Source organism: Tachypleus tridentatus, chromosome 2 (genome assembly GCF_004210375.1).
Source record: "Tachypleus tridentatus isolate NWPU-2018 chromosome 2, ASM421037v1, whole genome shotgun sequence".
NCBI classification, from domain to species: domain Eukaryota; kingdom Metazoa; phylum Arthropoda; class Merostomata; order Xiphosura; family Limulidae; genus Tachypleus; species Tachypleus tridentatus.
The window spans coordinates 114,964,578-114,983,776 of record NC_134826.1 but is presented as its reverse complement, the minus strand read 5'-3'; the positions used below and the strand labels follow the sequence as shown (position 1 = coordinate 114,983,776).

At 32.8% G+C, this 19,199-nt stretch overlaps 1 protein-coding gene across 7 annotated transcripts in view; it reads left to right on the top strand.

Moving 5' to 3' along the window:
* The window catches only part of LOC143244882 (latrophilin Cirl-like), a 126,123-nt gene that overhangs the window by 7,751 nt on the left and 99,173 nt on the right, over positions 1 to 19,199 (top strand). The window lies entirely within an intron of this gene.

Here is a 19,199-nt window from a genome sequence, read left to right as displayed (position 1 = left end):
TAGCTTGCTCTTCTAACATTTTTTGTAAGTATTTACATTGATCGAAAACTGAGTACGGGAAAGTTGAAAACATTGCAATTCCATCTAGTTAATACTTATGATTTTTTTTCCAGATGTACTAGTTGGTCACAGATCACATTTCTTTTATCGGAAAATAACAAAAATAATATAGAATCTATTATTACACAATTTTTATAACAGCCATATTGGTATCCATACGAGAATCTATAATTCTTTATTCTACTAAATCTTGTAAACAACAACCATGGTTACTTGTTTAAATATTTCCTAAATATCAATTATCAATATACTGAAATGAGGATTGAGTATTTTGGACATAACTGAGTTCTTGTAAACAAAATCATGTTCAACTTAATACCAATTTTTCATGGGTTTTTATTATTTAAGTAACTTATGTGTTATTTACAGTTTGTAATGCCCTCCAATGATACAGCGACATGTGTGCGGACATACAATGCTAGAAACTGACTGGGTTTCGATACCCCTTGTAGGTATTGCACAGAGAGTCCGTTGTGTAGTTTTGTGCTTAATTCAATAAACAAAAATAAAATCAACAACCACTCTTTGTAACGGGTCACGTGCGGCCCACTAGTCAAAGAACAAATCTTTGGACTCAAGCTTCCATGGTTTGGGACTCATTTGCATAAAAAAAAAAGCGCGTGTGTGTGTGTGTACATATATGTATGTATGTGTGTGTGTGTATATATATATATGTATGTATGTATATATGTTTGTGTGCGTTATAAGAGCGAAAGTAAAAGTTCCACTGTTAATTTTAATAATTGAGCTTAAGATATGGCGGTGAGTTGTATTGGCTCTTTGCCTTTGCTCTAATCTATCACTTCATAATTTCGCACAACGAGCGTAATTTTATGCGAAATTCAATAAACATAAAAATCTTGTATATCTTGTTTATTATGTGAAATAAAATAAAAAACAAAAATATTTTGTTTGTTTGTATGTGATGCATACAAGTTATTTACTGAATTAACCCATTATATTTAATGAAATATAAAATGTCGAATACGGTTTTGTCTCGTAAATAGCTTACTGAAGCCTTAAATTCAAGAATTATTATAAAGATTTATCACTAAATATATATTGTTCTTATTATGCATGCGTGTGGTGGGGTGAAAACAGGTAGTTCATTGTCTATTTTTGTGCGTAACAACAAATAAACCTTAATTTCTTAAATAGTAGTGTTTATCTTTGTACGAGAAATATGAAATGAGAATTTATTTAGCTGTGGATGAGCAGCTCATAGAACGACACTGAGAGTAGATTTTTTCGTGTTTTTTTTTCATTTACAAACTCTTGCCTTATAACTCTGTTATCTCTTGAACAATTTGAGATTTAGTTACAGTTTTAAACTCAAGCGGTAAACTCCTTTCGATTGATGTAGTTGATCACGTCCAAGGTCTCATAGACTAAATTATTTTAATCCTCCCTAATAGAATTTAAGTTTTATGGTAAACGTTTAGAAATCCTGAAGGAATAAAATATGATCAGATAACACGCGCACCATAAGCTTGTTATTGCTAGTGCACAAAAATATAGCAAAAAAAGGAAAAACAAAAGTCTCACACATTAATTTTACTTCAATAATGCTTAAAAGAATTTCAAGTGCCGTTGCTATTGAAGATTCCCTCTTGTTTAATGAAGTAATGATTAAGTTTTACGGCGTTTGTGAAACTTTTACTAACTTAAGAATTTTACTATTCATGACTAGAAACAGCAAATGGTAACCATGAAGAAATCTCCTAAAGCTCTCTGTAAACATATTTATATCTTCTGTTTATAAAAGTACTTTTAACTTTCTCCAATATCATTCATCTCTCTAAGTTTTCCCAACAGCTCACTGTTCCTCAGTTCGAAGAAAGAGAGAGAAAAAAAGAACATACTAAAATTAAAGTACACATTTTTTTATTATGACTCAAATATACACCAAACTAAAATTAGAATAAATATAGATGTTTTCTTATCGCTAATTATTAGATATGTATATTTCACTAAGTCTGTTTGAAGCAAAACTTATATAATAAAGACAACCATAAGTCGAAGGCTCATTTCAGAAAAGATAAAATGTTTTACTAGCCACGTTACGCATGAAAATTAAATTCATTTCCAAACAATCATTTAAAAAGGGCCTTAAACCGGAATATAATTGATAATATTTATTCACCATGCGTCAGATCTCATTAACCTGAGGTAAACCATTCACCCAAATGAAAAGCACTTGCCTAAGACAACTAAAGAGATATGTTTGTTTGTTTTTGTTTGTTTTTGAATTTCGCACAAAGCTACTCGAGGGCTATCTGTGCTAGCCGTCCCTAATTTAGCAGTGTAAGACTAGAGGGAAGGCAGCTAGTCATCACCACCCACCGCCAACTCTTGGGTTACTCTTTTACCAACGAATAGTAAGATTGACCGTCACATTATAACGCCGCCCTCACAACTGAAAGGGCGAGCATGTTTGGTACGAGGCGGATGAGAACCCGCGACCCTCAGACTACGAGTCGCACGCTTGGCCATGCCGAGCCCGCTAAACAGATATAGTAATTACAAATATCACCAATGAGGGCAGTCAAATTTGTAAAAGGTTTGTAACATACAAAGAATTTTAATAATAAAAGCAAAGGAAAATGTAAGTTGTAAAGAGCTTACTTCACTTTCACGTAAACTGAAGATGATTTTCTTTCCAGTTTTATTGCCAAAGATTATGAATAAAAATCATTGATATGATTTTGAAAAGCAAGACTGATCTTGGAAGTGATGTTCAAAATAAGAACAGTCTTAATAAACTGAGAGACACAAATCTTAACGGTAATTTTGTTTAAGTATTTCCTATAGCAGGTGCTTGACATTTCTGTTGACACGTTATCGTGTCTGTGGTTAAAACAAATAATATGTTTATCACACAATTTAATGTGTTTATACTATCAGTTAGTTAAATACTGGTGTTGCACAACTTTCCTACATCTCTTAACTGCATTATTTATAAAATTTATACAAGCAAGCTTATATTTCTGTACTAATACATGCTATCTTTGAAAAACAAAAGTACAAAATGAAAGTATATGACATGTTCAAGAATTTTTAAAACTTAATGATAAATACAGAGGCACATAGGAGGCAAGTGTATGCAATTTCCTTAAAAACGTCTTTTTTAAGGTTTAAAATCCCATATGAAAAGCTTCTTTGTTTGGAGGAGAGTGTTATACATGATATAATTTATTGAAGTGTATGTGTTGGTGATAATTACTAATGGCGATGATAACTTATACCTTATTTGAAGTTTTAGTTTTGAAGTTATAACCACTGTGTTTAAGTGCTTCATATTCGATACAAAATTATGTTATCACATGGCCTGAGCACACAGTTATAGCGTATAAATTAAATCACAAATGGTTCATTATAACCCCGACTGATTGTCCTACTTGATTACAAATTCAAACAAATTTTACCGATTTTAAGCATTCAGCGATAATACTACAAGATTAGTTTGAGTATATCATACATAAAATGTATTTTCATTGGAAATAATCAAAGTTAACGTTGTTCGTGAATATATTTACTTTTTAGCTGAAGTGAAGATCAAATTCATATAATTACGGTTGTGTATTGTACCTTAATTACACATAAATGAACTTAAAACTGAAGAATAAAGACAATGTTTTAACCTCTATAAGCTGATCATGAAAAGCTTTTTTTCACACACATCGTTATGTGCTAATAATATTTCGTGTAAGTATTTTTCATAGCGTATTTGATTCTTACTGTCTAAATTACTTATTTACATGCATTTCTCTTTATTAGGATGTGGAACTTCAAGCATACCAGCAAGTAGTTCAGTACTGGTAATGTTTGAACGTAACATTTCAAGATATCTGCTTCTGTAAATCTTTGGTACACAACCGCGTGGTACGCTGTATTTGTGTGTATTTTAAGATGATTTATTGACTTGTTGAGATGTGAATCGTTATTAATTTTTGTCTTATATGGATATAATTGAGTGATATTAAACGTTAAACGGTTCGAAAGTTTCAGTCTTAAAGAATTATAGGAAATTACATTCCTATAGGACATTAAATGATACAAAGTCCTTCCTAAACATAGTCACACAAGGAAAAGATGAATATGTCAACAAATACAAGGAATATATATATATATATATATATATATATAGAAATGAATAAGCTGTTGGTTACACGTGTGGTACTGAAAAATATCCTCCCTCTCTCTCTCTCACACACACACAAGCACATTAAGAGCTGTGGGTGTGTTATAAGAGTGACAATCCTTTCTTTACTGTAGATGGTGTTTGGTATGATGCTGCTTACTGACTTCCCTCTCATGGTTAGTAGTTAAAGCTAACCACATCGGATGATAAGCTTAGTATCTTTATCCGTAAATGGAAAGAAAACAACCTTTTTAAGCATTCACAACAAGAAGAAATAAGTGCGTTTCAGTGCAACGCAGTGTCGTATTTTATAATTACAAAAATCATTCAAGGGTTTTGAAGAAAATTTATAATGTATATGCTCTAAGTATTTTATTATGAAATTATGAAATAAGTGAGTTTTGTGACTCACATATGTCCCAAAGAAATGTCTGGGCTAATAAAATTTTAGCTTTAAATTTCTTGTAGTTATATCATATACAATGTGGCTTCCAGAGCTGTCTTTGCAAGTTATTTGAAAACAATACAAACAAAATGTACGACGTTTGTACAGTCAAGCTACAAATAATATTTTCTGTCAAAACTGTTTTTAATTTTGTTTGTAATTAAGTACGAAGCTACATAAAGGGCTATCTGCACTCTGCCCACCACTGTTATTGAAATTGAAAAAAATTGTTATTAATGGTGTAAGTCCGTAGGCATTCCGCTGTGCCGCTGGAGGGCAATGTTATTTTTACAGTCATCACATAGACGTTACTTTTGGTTAGAAATGAAACGTTTCATCGTTTAGGCACATGGTAGCGTTTTGCATATATTACAATGTAAAAGAAACTACTGTTTTTCGTCATGGATGTACTGCCTATGTGAAAAACTATATTTATATAATATTATATTCCGTATTAAACTGATTATATTTAGATGGAACGTCGCTAGCAAAACTATGAACAGAAGTTTTAAGTAACTAGGAAGGCTATGGTTTGTTTCGTACTATAAGTAAATGTGTAAAATACTCAGCAAATTGTTATAAAAATCGAATAAAGATGTATGGGATGGAATATTTAATATATATTTCGATGTGCTCTGGTATTTGTTAAATGCTCTTTTCAACCCTATTTTTACAGTCATTTCTTATGTTTGCAGTAACAGAGCTTTGTAGAGTACTTCAATCGAAAGTGAATGAAACATTTTTGGTTTGTTTTTTGAATTTCACACAAAGCTACACGAGGGATATCTGCGCTAGCCGTCCCTAATTTAATAGTGTAAGACTAGGGGGAAAGCAGCTAGTCATTACCACCCACCGCCAACTTTGGCGCTACTCTTTTACTAAATAAATTTTTGGACTCGGAATATTATTCTGTTATTTGCAAAATTTGGTTGCTTGCTTCTTCTACAGATAAGGGGAAATCATACTTGTCATTTAACTCGAATGTATAATACTAGGTTATAGTTTGTTTGTTTTTTATGAAAAGTAATGGACTTCCGACCTGGAGAAATATTCTCAAACCAGCAGTCATTAAACATTCTTTCGCTACTGAAGATTCTAGATTTGCTCAACAGCCATATTGTTGATTACGGCATGTGGTTGTAGAGTAAAGCTATTCAGGAAGGGTGGAAGTGAGTCATGTTATTGAAGGTACTTATTCTCTGAGATCAGGTATTTTTTTATTCTTATTTATTTATTTTTAATTTTCTGGTTTCCTAGTTTTTCTTTTAACATAATCTATGTCGAAGTGGTTATAATGTTTGGAAAATGTAAATTATAGTGCTCAATTTAATAAACATACACTAAACTGTATTTTTCAATTTAAATTCTCATACCCATTTGTAAAGTGTACGAATGTAAAGTCAAATATGTTTGTTCTGAAGATAATGTGTCAGGAAGGTTTAAACTATTCTGGGTGTCGAACGAAAACACGTGGCCGTCTAAACCCAAATTGCATTATTTCTGATGTACACTGAAATCACATGGACGATTCTTGGTTAGTAACTTTCTTTGGAAGCTAGATCCTATTTAGTGCGAGCTCTTCTTTTTGACAGAAGTTCTGGCGTTCGTCATATTGATAGTTACGCCCCAGAAAAACAAATAGTAATCCCAGTCCAACTAAAGGAGGTTGGTTGCCCTTGAATTAGGTAAACATGGCCCATGCTTCCTGTCATATGAAACTTAAAGTTGCTGTTCTGAAAAGTGCTCAAACTAAGGCTAAATTTGGGATAGGCTTCGTGTAATGAAGTGATCACTGTGCGGGATCAAAGCTTTTGAAATTATTTTTGATTAAATATTTTAGTCTAAGGTGTAATAATTTATGTGAACTATAAAACTAATAAATGTTATTAATAGGATTTGTTAATCATAAGTTATATTAGATACCTTTAAAATAAAATACTACACACATAATCTTTTATCTTTAAAACAAAAGTCTTTCTTTCAAATTAAAAACGATTTCATCGCATGTTTTAGACATGTATGTTTTCAGTGTAAAGAATTGAAAGCTCTTTAACGGAAATCAGAGCTCTCAACACAAACGATCACATAGTCTCTTAAAGTGTTGTGAATTATCTAAGAAATTTGACTGAAAATTGTTTTTAATGTGTGAATGAAAGTTTGAATTTCAATGGAGACCGGAGCTTTCTATTGAATGAAGATAAAATTGACTGCAAAATAAAATCCATTTACCCAGCAAGTTGCAAACTAGTTACCATCCAATTAGTTTGAGCAAGCTTTTTTTTTTTTTTTTAATGGAGAGGAGGCAGAGCCATATATAATCAAAAGTCAACTTCAGTGTAGAGATTATATATCCAAACTTGATAAAATGATTTATAATTCTTCTTAAAGTAAATAAACAGACTACAAATTTTACACTATAGAAAACAGTCAACAAATGTGATAACACAATGTAACAAAATTTTTACTTTTTCTTGCTCCTAGGCAGAAAGTGTTATTTCCCAATAGTTTATGCCTAAAGTAAATGGAAAAGACCTATTTTTCTCTTCAAACTTTGCTTTTGTGACCTAGGTAATGAAATTTTCAAATTTACTCATTTTCCAGAGCATTCCAGGTAGATTCAGTGCTGAGTAGCTGATAGAGAATTTTCTCAAACTTACAAGAATTTTTAAGAACTTTCTAGAATGTCGTAGAATATATAAGAATTCAAAAGAATGTTGTAGAACGTACGAGAATTGTCAAAAAATCTTTTAGAATTGTCTGGAACTTTCATTGTAATATATATATAGTGGCTTACCACTCACCACTTCAGTTTAGTTCCAGCTGCATAAGAGAATACGCAGATCTATCTGATTTTATCAGAGATGACAACAAGAAGTTGCAAGCATGCTCCAGACGCATTCTGCTATGTACGTTGCCAATTTATTAAGACAAGATATAAAAAGGTACACTGTGACAGCATCTGTTAAAATGTGTGAAGCCTACAAGGCATATTTCGCATGCCTATCAGGGATCAAGACAAACCCTGAGCACCTCATTTTACCTGCGAGAACTGCAAAGAACACTAGAAGGTAAGACAGACAATTTTTGCTTGCTTGAATAGTGAGATTTTATATTATATACATTTTAGACTTTTTAAGATTTAAATATCTTTTAATTTATTTTTTAAATTTCCAGTAGTATACAAAAACATCACATATAAAATATTTTGCATGAACCTCTTACACATTAATTGTGGACGAAATAAATTTATTCTTCATAATAATTTTATTTTGCTTCTTTGCAGGATGGTACAGAGGGGAAAAGAGAGACGCGAAGTTTTCTATTCCAAGAATTTGGCCTGAACCCACTGACCACTCAAGCAATTGCTACTTCTGCATGGTGGACCCTTCCAAACGTTGGGTTGGCAAGAATGCATCTGCTATCATGAATCTGGACCTTCCATCATCCACGGCCCCAGTGCCACACTGCCCTGAGCACCCTGTACCCACTGCGCTAGAGAGAAAGCAGCCATTCTCAGAAGAGAGCAGCAAATCAGAAGAGGAGGTAGTTGTTGAAGATCCAGATTAAAATTTCAGAGGTGCAGATGGTGAGAGAAACCCATACTACACCAACTAAAGAGACCTCAATGACTGGATCAATGATCTTGGTCTAACAAAATCGAATGCCGAGCTTTCGACATCTAGGCTCAAAGAGTGGGATTTATTAGATTAAAGTGTGCAAGTCGCAAGTCAGAGGAAGCGTCACCGACATTTTTCAACTTTAGTATAAATACATGTAAATCTTGATTCATATGTTGTTTTATTCAGACATTATGTAAATGAAAATGTGCAAATTTTCCCGTTTTTACATAGAAAATAGGTTATTTTCTAAATTTCATTATCCAGGTCACAAAAGCAAAGTTTAAAGAAAATAATGGCCATTTTCTGTACTTTTACAACATACGCAATTAAGAAATAACACATACTATTCAGAAACAAAATTTGTATTACATAGTGTAATTATTGAAATATATATTTTATTAAATATTTGCTGTTGTGCAGATAGTCTTGTTTATATTTTTTATACATAAAAAGTTATATCAGCTGTTTTCTCTAAAACTATTGAAATTTGTGTTTTTGGCTATGTTTCTCCTACTTTCAGTTATATATGTTCATTTCTTAATTATTTTATTACGTTACTGGTAAAACATTAATACAAACATACAAATTAAGATTTTAGTTTTCGGTATTAACTCTTCATCCAAGAAGAATGACATTATTTCACGTTATTTCTTATGTTTCTATTGATACAATATAGCTGTTAGTTTATTTCGTAGTATTAGAAGAAGTCTTCTTAATTATTCTTCTAAAGTGTAGAGTTATAATCTGTCTTTAAAGATCCATTTTCCACTATTATATTTTGATGTTTTTGTTTTTAGTTTTGTCATTCACTCTAGAGAAGTTTCATGCACTGCGAATACGTAAAGCTGACCAACAGATATTTCAAGTACTACAAAGTTATGAATATGTGAAGTACAGCTAGTATTACTTTGTATGAGAATATGAGTGTCTATATAATTATTAGATCAATAAATAGTTGTTTTTCTTCTTCGTATCTTATTTATACCTGCATGGCAACTTGTGTGAAAAAGGTTTTTAGAAAACCGAAACGGATGAGCTGGAGTTGGGTGGTAAAGAGAATAAGGCTTAGTTCGTTCGACTCTTCAATTGCTATTTAATCTCCAAAAATGATGATGAATTGCTGGTTCTTCCCTTCTATAAAGACGTCAGGAACGGCGGAGGCGTGCTCATGCAGTTAAAATAAGCTTCTTGCACTGGCCGGATGTAGCATAAGCCTCATTGAACATCAAATACGGCTATAATTTTATGCAGGTGTTTCAACTAAACATATTCAGTTGAGTATTTTTGTGATTTATATATAATAAATGCCAATTGCAATCTACGGAGAAAGAGGTTCATAATAAGGATATAATTTTTATGTTATTTTAAAATAGTGCAAATCGTGAAATGTTATTTCCATATTTTAAAAATTGCAATATAATGTGTCTGTCTATAAAACCGTTTATTGTAATTTGATATATTTTTAAATCTTAAGAACGTAGTTTATACATATGTTATACTAGCATGGGCATAAAAGCAACATATAAAAGTAATTGTTTATTTGTTTAAGATTTTAGTACCGAGCTTATATATCATTTTATATGCAATGTGACATGTCCAGTTTTGTCCACCAAGTAAAATTAAACTGTGTATTTTATCATTCCAAGTCCGAAAACTTACCGCTGAACCATCGATGTACTAAGTAAGAGGTACACAATAGATACCTACTCTATCTCTTCCTACGTTTCAATTGATAGTGCTACTGTAACCGAATACTAGGATTTGGTTGTCACTCTTAGAACAATTGAAGGTTCCAAAGTGTGGAATGCATGTTATGGCAAATGGAAGACAACCATGGGTCATTGAATTTACAATGCCGTACGCTAACCATCAGGCCATGCTTACCCCCTTCTTCATCCTTATAAACACCAACTCACTGCTTACTATCATTACGAGATATGTATATTATATTAATTTATATGTAGTCACTTTGCTATACTTTCTAAGTAAACGAAATAAATTACACTGTATGGCTTTCCTTTGGAAATTGACAAACTACGGATTAACTACAGGTTTATGGCATTATATGCAGGTTTGAAGTCACTGACTAGACCGCTGGGTACTTCTGATATTTTACGAAATATTTTTATCATAAAGGACTTTTTCCTGATTCTAAAAAGGTTACCAGTACCTGATATAGGAACCTTGCGAGTTCCTGTTTGGTTTAATTTGTCTTTTCAAAACAGAATTGTAGATATATGGGAAAATGCTGACAGTTGATTGCCACATCAACGTGTCGATATGTAGGCGTGTATACATTTCTGCACGAACTGTGTTATATATGGGGCTAATTGCAGTTTATACTAACTGCTTTGATAGTTTTCTTATTGAGCGAATAAAGAGTTGTGTAAATACGAAAGTAACAAGTTGTTATTTAAACAGTTACGGTTCTGATAATTTCTTAAGTCATCTTATAGCCTTAGACTTTGAACGACAATTTTCCAATGTAAACATACATTAATATGTATATCTCATATACGCAGACATATATGTATATATATATAAAGTGAAATTACATAATTTATATCTAAATGAAGTTAAATGAATAAACAAAATACACGAGGAAGGACTGCATTAAAAACAGCAAATTCCAACCTCTGAATAATTATATTATAATCATAAAATATTCAAGCCAGAAACGAAAACTCACTAACATGATTTTTTTAAATACACAGCACACTTTTTTATTAAAAAAAGGAATCCCTGGGTACAAGCTGCAACGTGGGATTATAAAATGTACCCTAGGATTTGGAGGTGACCACTGAAAGTAGGACACACATTACCGTAGGGATACACTGTTTATCATTCTTAACCTCCAATTTGCTAGTCTCACATAAGAAAATTAGAAATTAGGAGAGCGAGATGTGGGTACTCAAGCTCACAACGTCCCACATCTATATAGATATATGTAACCTTTCTACAGATTATAAGCATATCGACATATTTCTGGAAAATTATTTCAGCCCCTATTTTTATTTAGGCCTAATATGTAGTTTTCGTTATTAAAACATACCTTAATTTTAGCTTGTTTAGTATTCTATGTTTTTTTTGATTGGTAACAAGTGAAACTATCAGAACAAAGGTATATATCGTCGTATATGAATATGTATATACTGTGCTTAGAATTTCCTTATGCATTTAAATATTTTTAGCCGTCCAAAATGATATTAATTCAAGACTTTGCAGTGATATAACCACGTGAAAGTTGTTATAATTTAACTTGATTGTTTTATATTTTTTCTCTTCAGAAGTGCATTTATTTATTTGTGTATTGTAAGTGTAAAATTAAAAAAAATGAATCGTAAAGGTGAATCTAGATAACCTTCAAATTTCAATACATGCATCTCGCAGATTTAGGCCAGACATAATCAGGTGGTTAGGGCGCTCGACTCGCAATACTGAGATCGCTGGTTCGAATCCCCGTTATATCAAATATGCTCACTTCTTAAGCTGTAGAGGCTTTATAACGTATGGTCAATCCCACTGTTTCTTAGTAAAAGAGTAGCCCAAGAGTTGGCGGTGTATGGTTGTGACTAGCTTCTTTTCCTCTGGTCTTTAACTACCAGATTAAGAATGGATGACTAGCGCAGATTATCATTTGCACGAAATTCAAATTAAATCTGAGATTAACTTTCCATTTACACGTATTATTGGTTACAGTAACCTTTAACCTCAGTAGTGCTCTGAAATTTACACGCACCAAGTATTTATGTGCACATTTCATTTTGCATTCTAAACATGCCATTTAAAACCTTAATTGCTTAGTATTCTGTTTAGGCGCAAAAATACTAGTTTATTTGCGCTAGTAAACGCCATAATAGTAATAATCTTAGTCTGTTTTTAAGCGAGAACGAATTAAATAAATCTATTTCTAAAGAAAGTTACATGGAAGTTACACTGAAAATGCAATTTTTATTAAATTTTAAGATTTTTATAATACAGGTACAGCTATGTCTTGATTTTGGTTGAAAATAAACAAAGAAATTTATCTTTTAGTAATATTTCACTTTATGGATTCCTAATCGGACATTTCACAATTTAATGTTGTTACTCTCTTTAGTCATCTTCGTGTAACATGGAGTAAAATTTTCAAATCCATAAAATAGAGAAAAGATGAGTTAGTAGCCATTCAATTTTATTTAAGCTCAAACATTTCACAATAAATTACAATTTGTTCTGATCTTGAAATCGGACACATATGGTTTGTGTTTTTACACACTTCGTTTGTTTTAGTCATTGTTACGCTAACTTTATAGAAAATACATTTTTACTATCTCTTTATTAATTGGTAAATTCAAGACAAAGCATTTCAATTTCAATAGCATATGGCAACACAAAAAGTGCACACAAACTGCTCATTTACGTCAATAATTCAACAATTATCTTACGTTTTGTACTTAAAGAAATCGATTCAGAAGACAACTTCGGCGAGGGAAGTGCTTATTAATTTCTTAAACCAAGGACTGCTATAGATAATCTTTTAATTTTTAAGACTGTCAGATATAAATATTTATGAAAATAATTATATTTTATTATATCTGACACTAAGGGTACCGAAGACCGCGTTCTAGCGGTAGGAGCTCGACGACATACAGCTGTGCCACTGGGGGACAGCGTCCTTTATTAAGGTTTCTGGAAATTAATTGATTTGATTTGTATTATAATTTAATATTATTATATGTGCAATATTTCAAATATATTAGATAATTATTCAATATATTCATTATTAGTATGCTTCACATTCAGATCCCAATAATTATGGTACCCTATATTCACTATAATTTTTCTCGGACGATATCATCAAATTTATGCTATTTGTTAAAAATTGATATATACATTTTCTTTCTTAACACAAATGTATTTTAATATACAAACAAAAAGGCAATTTATAACAATAACAGAAAATTACAAATAATGACTTATATAGAAATGTTTTATGAACTTACATACAATATTGAGTATTCCATCTGGTTTGGAAGATTCACGAAGATTGAACAACTCCAGAGTTTATAAGCTGGCTTACACCGACAAAAATATCTAGTATCTTCGTAGTAATACTAACGTTGTAAGTAAATTCTTGAAAAGTTAAATGATTTATAATGTTCGAAACCTATAAATGTTCCTGGTTAAGTATATGTAGTTTATCGATTAATAAGCGTTAATCGCAGTTACAGCTTCAGAGATTTATAATATAGTAATTGTAGCAAACCAACAATATAAACCTATTTCGTGATGAGTTGGCTTATAAAAGTCAAGGCAAGGTTCTCGGAAATTCCCTTGGCTCAGCAATACGCTAATGCTTTCGTAAAACACTTACACTCGAGAATCTTATGTAAATTTAGGGAATAGGCGGAAATTTCGCAATACGTGTTTAACAGTATAAGTTACATGCATTTCTAAAGATGTATTTGACTAAAACAAACACTGATATTAAAATAAATATATATTAGTAAATTCATTGCAGAAGCATTATTTATGAAAAGCTAAAAAAGAGATATAACAATAGTATATTATTTTATTTAGGCTCATTTATAAAAATATATGCATAAAGTGAGCATGATTCTGTTGTAAGAACTGAAACTACAAGATGGTTATCTGCACATTGCTGTCTCTAATTTTCAACTGATAGGCTAGAGCAGTGATTATAAAATATTCGAATATAGCTTACAACTTGCTTGCAGAAACTAAACAATAATTTAATGAAACGAGACAAAAAAGTGCAACCGTTTTGAAGACATAATAATAAATAATAAATATTACCAGTTCTTTATTACGCAAGATCTTAATAAGTATGCTTTGACCTAAGGAAAATAATACTTTGTTTTCGAGTATACGAATGACCTTCCGCAGAGAGTTTTTTAATCCCCTCACAAAAAATATCCACACTGGCCCTAAAGAAAAATGCTCTTTAATTATTTTTTATGTTCATTAAATTAATCCATCAACCTGCTATTATATTGTACAACATGATAGTCATAAGAAACCACGCCTCTGATTAGTCAGTTACTGTGGTCTGCCCACACTCTGATCCAATTACAGCTGAATTTCCATTCAGACAATGTCAAGCATATCACCATAGCAGCTAGAATATTGGTTGTCTTCTTCAACAGACGCTGACATGTTTCCTTGAAAAGACAACATCGCAATATACGGAAATAGTATAAAACGTGTTCAAGTCATATCATTCTAAACTAGATTCGAAAGATTATGAGCAGAAACATGTTGATCTGGGCAAAGTTTCAATAGACATTGGGATAAACCAATTAGTATATACATTCGATGTGAAATCAGTTGTCTTCCTCTATAGGTCTAAACCAAAATGTCCTGCGGAAGTTGAAATTACCTGCAGAGGAAAGAATACTGTGACAAAATACAGTCGCTCCAATAGTTTGCATTCCTACCATATTTTCGAGAACGTAAAAAAAGAAACAAAATACGAAATGCCTACCAACATACCTGATGTTTTTTTCAGCATGTAATAGAAAACAAAGTTTTTCTTTCTTGGCCTTGGAACCCTCTTGAGTACCATCTGCCATCAAAAGTTTGGTAGCTGCTAGACTTGAGCATCAACGTTGTATTTTGTCTGATTAAATAATGACATTTGAGATTTATTGTTATTTTCTTGTTGCTTCTTTTATTAGTTACATTCTACATTACAGCTGAAGAACTGGGTCTCCATTTTGCTCCTTTTTCAACAGCTGTAGATTGTCTCTAACATAAACTGTCTTTTCGTATTTAATTAATCTGCATTAAGACATAAAACAGTCTAACACTTGGCGATATTTACCGATATGCATAGTGCCTTTATAATGAATACATTCATTATATACACTCATTAGAAAAAAACGTTTTCTTCACAATTTTCGTTTTGAATTATTATTGAAGTGGCGTTTCGGTGGCATAATGTCTTGTATTAATTATTGAATGGCTATGAGATGTGTAAATTTGTAGAAATAACGAATATGTGGTTTTCATCTTTTCTATCATACGTTCACACCAAACAAGCCATTCCAGTTCCGCTGTACACGGCGGTCTATCTCTTCAAAAGCTGTGGTTTCACATCAAGATCAGCACTGGCGACAGTGGGTGGGCCGTAACGGCGACGTGCCATATATTGTTCCACTACGATTTGGACATTAGTGCATTAACTAGATTGACAATGAGCAATGGATCTTATCTGTGCTGGCAATTCCAGGCAACGTTACCATTTTTCAGCTTAAACTGATCCGAAAATCGAAATGATATGGCATCTTTGCGATAAAACCGCCTTCCGTCGATCGGTTTTCAATTTAAGTGCTTAGGCATAAGAAATATTATATTTCACATTTGCCAATGTACATCTATGTACCAGTAGTATAAATAGAAAAGGAATGCTGCTTCCCTGTTCAATGATTATATTTTGTCAGTATATTGATAGATCGTCAACTAAAGCTTCCATGTTGTGAGAATGAAATGCTATTTCATTGAAGTGTGTCACCCCGAAACTCATAATTTCTAATTATGCTTCTTAACTCTACAGAATATAAACAATGTAGACAGGCAGATCCTTACCACATCATATATAACAATAACAAAGGTTAGACTTGTATTTAGCGCTTATATTTAATTGTTAACACTCCTACGAAAAGACGTTTCTAGTCCTTATTTCTCCAAGCCCGTTCCCCTGGCTGTGGTTTCGCTAGATAGTAGATTGGGACAGTGGGAATCTCGTTAATCCATTCATTAATGGATTTAAATGGCAATTTCATTTAAATACAAAATTATTAGCCTAATATTAATAACCTTTCAAGTTGCTCTGGGGCCTATTAGCCCCCACTTTTCGTAGGAGTGTTAAAGAACTAGTTATTTTGTATTAATCTAGCAAATTGTGTACTACTTCTATTGTTAATGATTTTAGTTATGAAATTATTTGATTAGTAAAAATTGACTTGTATATAAATTACTTTAAATCGAGATCTAAAGAATACAGTTACTTCCCCTATCCTGATTCCATTAGTTTTAACGACGAGATTTTTGACAATGTTAAAAATTGATATAAGAAGTTTCTAATAATCTCCAAGTTTTGTTCTTCAGAATATCTTTACAAATATCATAACATGGCTCTACTTGTCTAATTTCCTGTTAATTAGAAATCATTGATGTCTGTAGACAACTTAGGAAGCAAATGATATTATCTGTTGTTGTTTTTAATAATCGAAGTGGGTAAAATTTGGATTATGAATTATATAAAATCGATAACTATGACAATATTTTAAAAACCAAAGCTTTGATATTTGTCTATTGTGAGTCAATTTCTTTCTGATTTTTTCTTTCTACAACCATATTATATAAAAGTGAATATCCACTTGTCTCAGCTTTCCACTTCTCTTTGTCCCTTAACCTTTTCTTAGAGGACTTAATATACTAGTTATCAGAATTGCAGGTGGGAAAAGTACAAATATTTCTGGACACTATCAGTGAGGTCATAAGATTTTATCACATGTAATAATAGCTTATGCTTTTACCTGATTTAATACTCAAAGCTTGTTTGTTTGTTTTGAATTTCGCGCAAAGCTACTCGAGAGCTATCTGTGCTAGCCATCCCTAATTTAGCAGTGTAAGACTAGAGAGAAGGCAGCTAGTCATCACCACCCACTGCCAACTCTTGGGCTACTCTTTTAACAACGAATAGTGGGATTGACCGTCATATTATAACGCCCCCACGGCTGAAAGGGCGAGCATGTTTTGGTGCGACCTGGAATACTCAAAGCAAAGAACTAACCAAACATGTTTATTTAAATTATCTATTTTCTATGTCAAGTACATAAAATAAACAAAGGTAATAAGTGGTATAAACTAAAGTATTTATGAGGTTATGTTAATGTAGGTTCTATAACTAATGAATTCATGAATTTACACACAATCTAGTGCGAAAACTGTGCAGAAAAAATATTTAACAACCTAGTGGGGTCGGATCCTTAGGAATTCTGTGGTTAAAGGAAACATATTTAATAGTTACACTACATGACCGAAAGTATATGGACAACGGACCACCACAACCATATGCGCTTGTTGAACATCTCATCCCAAAACCATGGGCATTAATACGAATTTTGTCTCCTCTTTGCTGCTCTAACAGCCTTCAATCTTCTGAGAAGGCTTTTCAAGATTTTGGAATATGGCTGCGGGGATTCGTTCCTATTCAATCATAAGTCGGGCACTGATGCCGGGCTAGAAGGCCTAGCTCGACGTTGGCGTTCCAATTCATCCCAAAGGTGTTTGATGGGGTTGAGGTCAGGTCTCTGTGCAGGCCAATCAAGTTCTTTCACACCAACATCGGCAAGCCATATCTTTATGGACTTCGCTTTATGCACATGGGGGGAAACAAAAAAGGGCCTTCCCCAAACCGTTGCCACAAAATTGAAAGCACACAATTTCCCAGAAATAGTCGAACCAACAATTAGCATGGGTGTACACATACTTTTGGCCATGTAGTGTACTTCATGGTGTAAGATCTCGATTTGATTTGTTTTGAATTTCGCACAAATCTACTCGAAGGCTATTTGTGCTAGCCGTACCTAATTGAGCAGTGTAAGACTAGAGGGAAGGCAGCTAGTCATCACCACCAACCACCAACTCTTGGGCTACTCTTTTACCAACGAATAGTGGGATTGACCGTCACATTATAACGCCCCCACGGTTGAAAGGGCAAGCATGTTTGGCGCGAAAGGGGATGCAAACCCGCGGCCCTCAGATTACGAGTCGCACGCCTTAACACGCTTGGCCATGCCGGGCCGTAAGATTTCGAACCCGCAAACAATTGTCCAGTATACTCCAATGATGTATACAACAAAAAGGTGTTCAATTTTGTGATAACATTTTGTTAATTACTTGTTTGCGGCTGACTATTTTTGTGTTAGTGTGTTATCTTTGAACAACATGTTCCTCACTGATTCAGAAGTAGCTTATTTGGTTGCGTGCTTTTTTATTTTCAGTAAAATGTGTCCACCGCAAGGAATCGAATTGCATATTTTAATGTCGTAAGTCCATAAGCTTATCACTGTCTTAATGGGGACCAACAGTAAATCATCAGGCTTACGACGCTAAAACTCAGGTTTCGTTACTCGTGGTGGGCAGAGAACAAATAGGTATTGTGACCGAGCTAAACCAAAATTGAATAACTTAATACACGTTTTGTATGCTTACATTGTGCAGTCCCTCGGTGTGCCAGCTATTATCTGAGGCTCAATTCTTTTCAAAGACACAGATAGCTCATTTTTTAGTCTTATGCCTAAAAGCTAAACAGCAAATACACATCCATTGTACATGACCAAACATTTAGGTGATAATGGTATTTAGTTTTAAAGGTGCTATAACTATTTAATGCCTAAGTCCAATCTATGCAAATAGCCTAACATATTTTTAATACATCATATTTTACGGGGATTTAAAGTGATTGAATTAGATAATCTAGCAGACCAGGATTCTCAAATATATTGATCACAAATTGACATTACTATTTGTCCATCTATTGAGCGTTTACTTTTCTGACACTTGAAAATAAATTTCACAACTTTGTATCGGATATTAACAAGATTTGGGTAAGGTTATGACATTCAGCTGTTTTATCCAACTGTTTCTCGATCATTTCATGACAGAGACTCACTAGCTTTGTAATGACCACACTTTTCATGGCTAAGCTTTGGCATGATTATCGATATAAAAATCTATTTAAAAGCGAACTTGTTTTATTCTAAACATGAAGGAGCAGTAAGGCTATCTGTACTGTACCCACCACAGGGATTGAACCCCGACATTTGGCGTTCTAATTTTTTAATTTAGGTGCTGAACATCTGAGAGGCTTAAAAGAAAGCGGGTTGCTTATTGCGGAAAATATGTGCATTTGATGCATGCT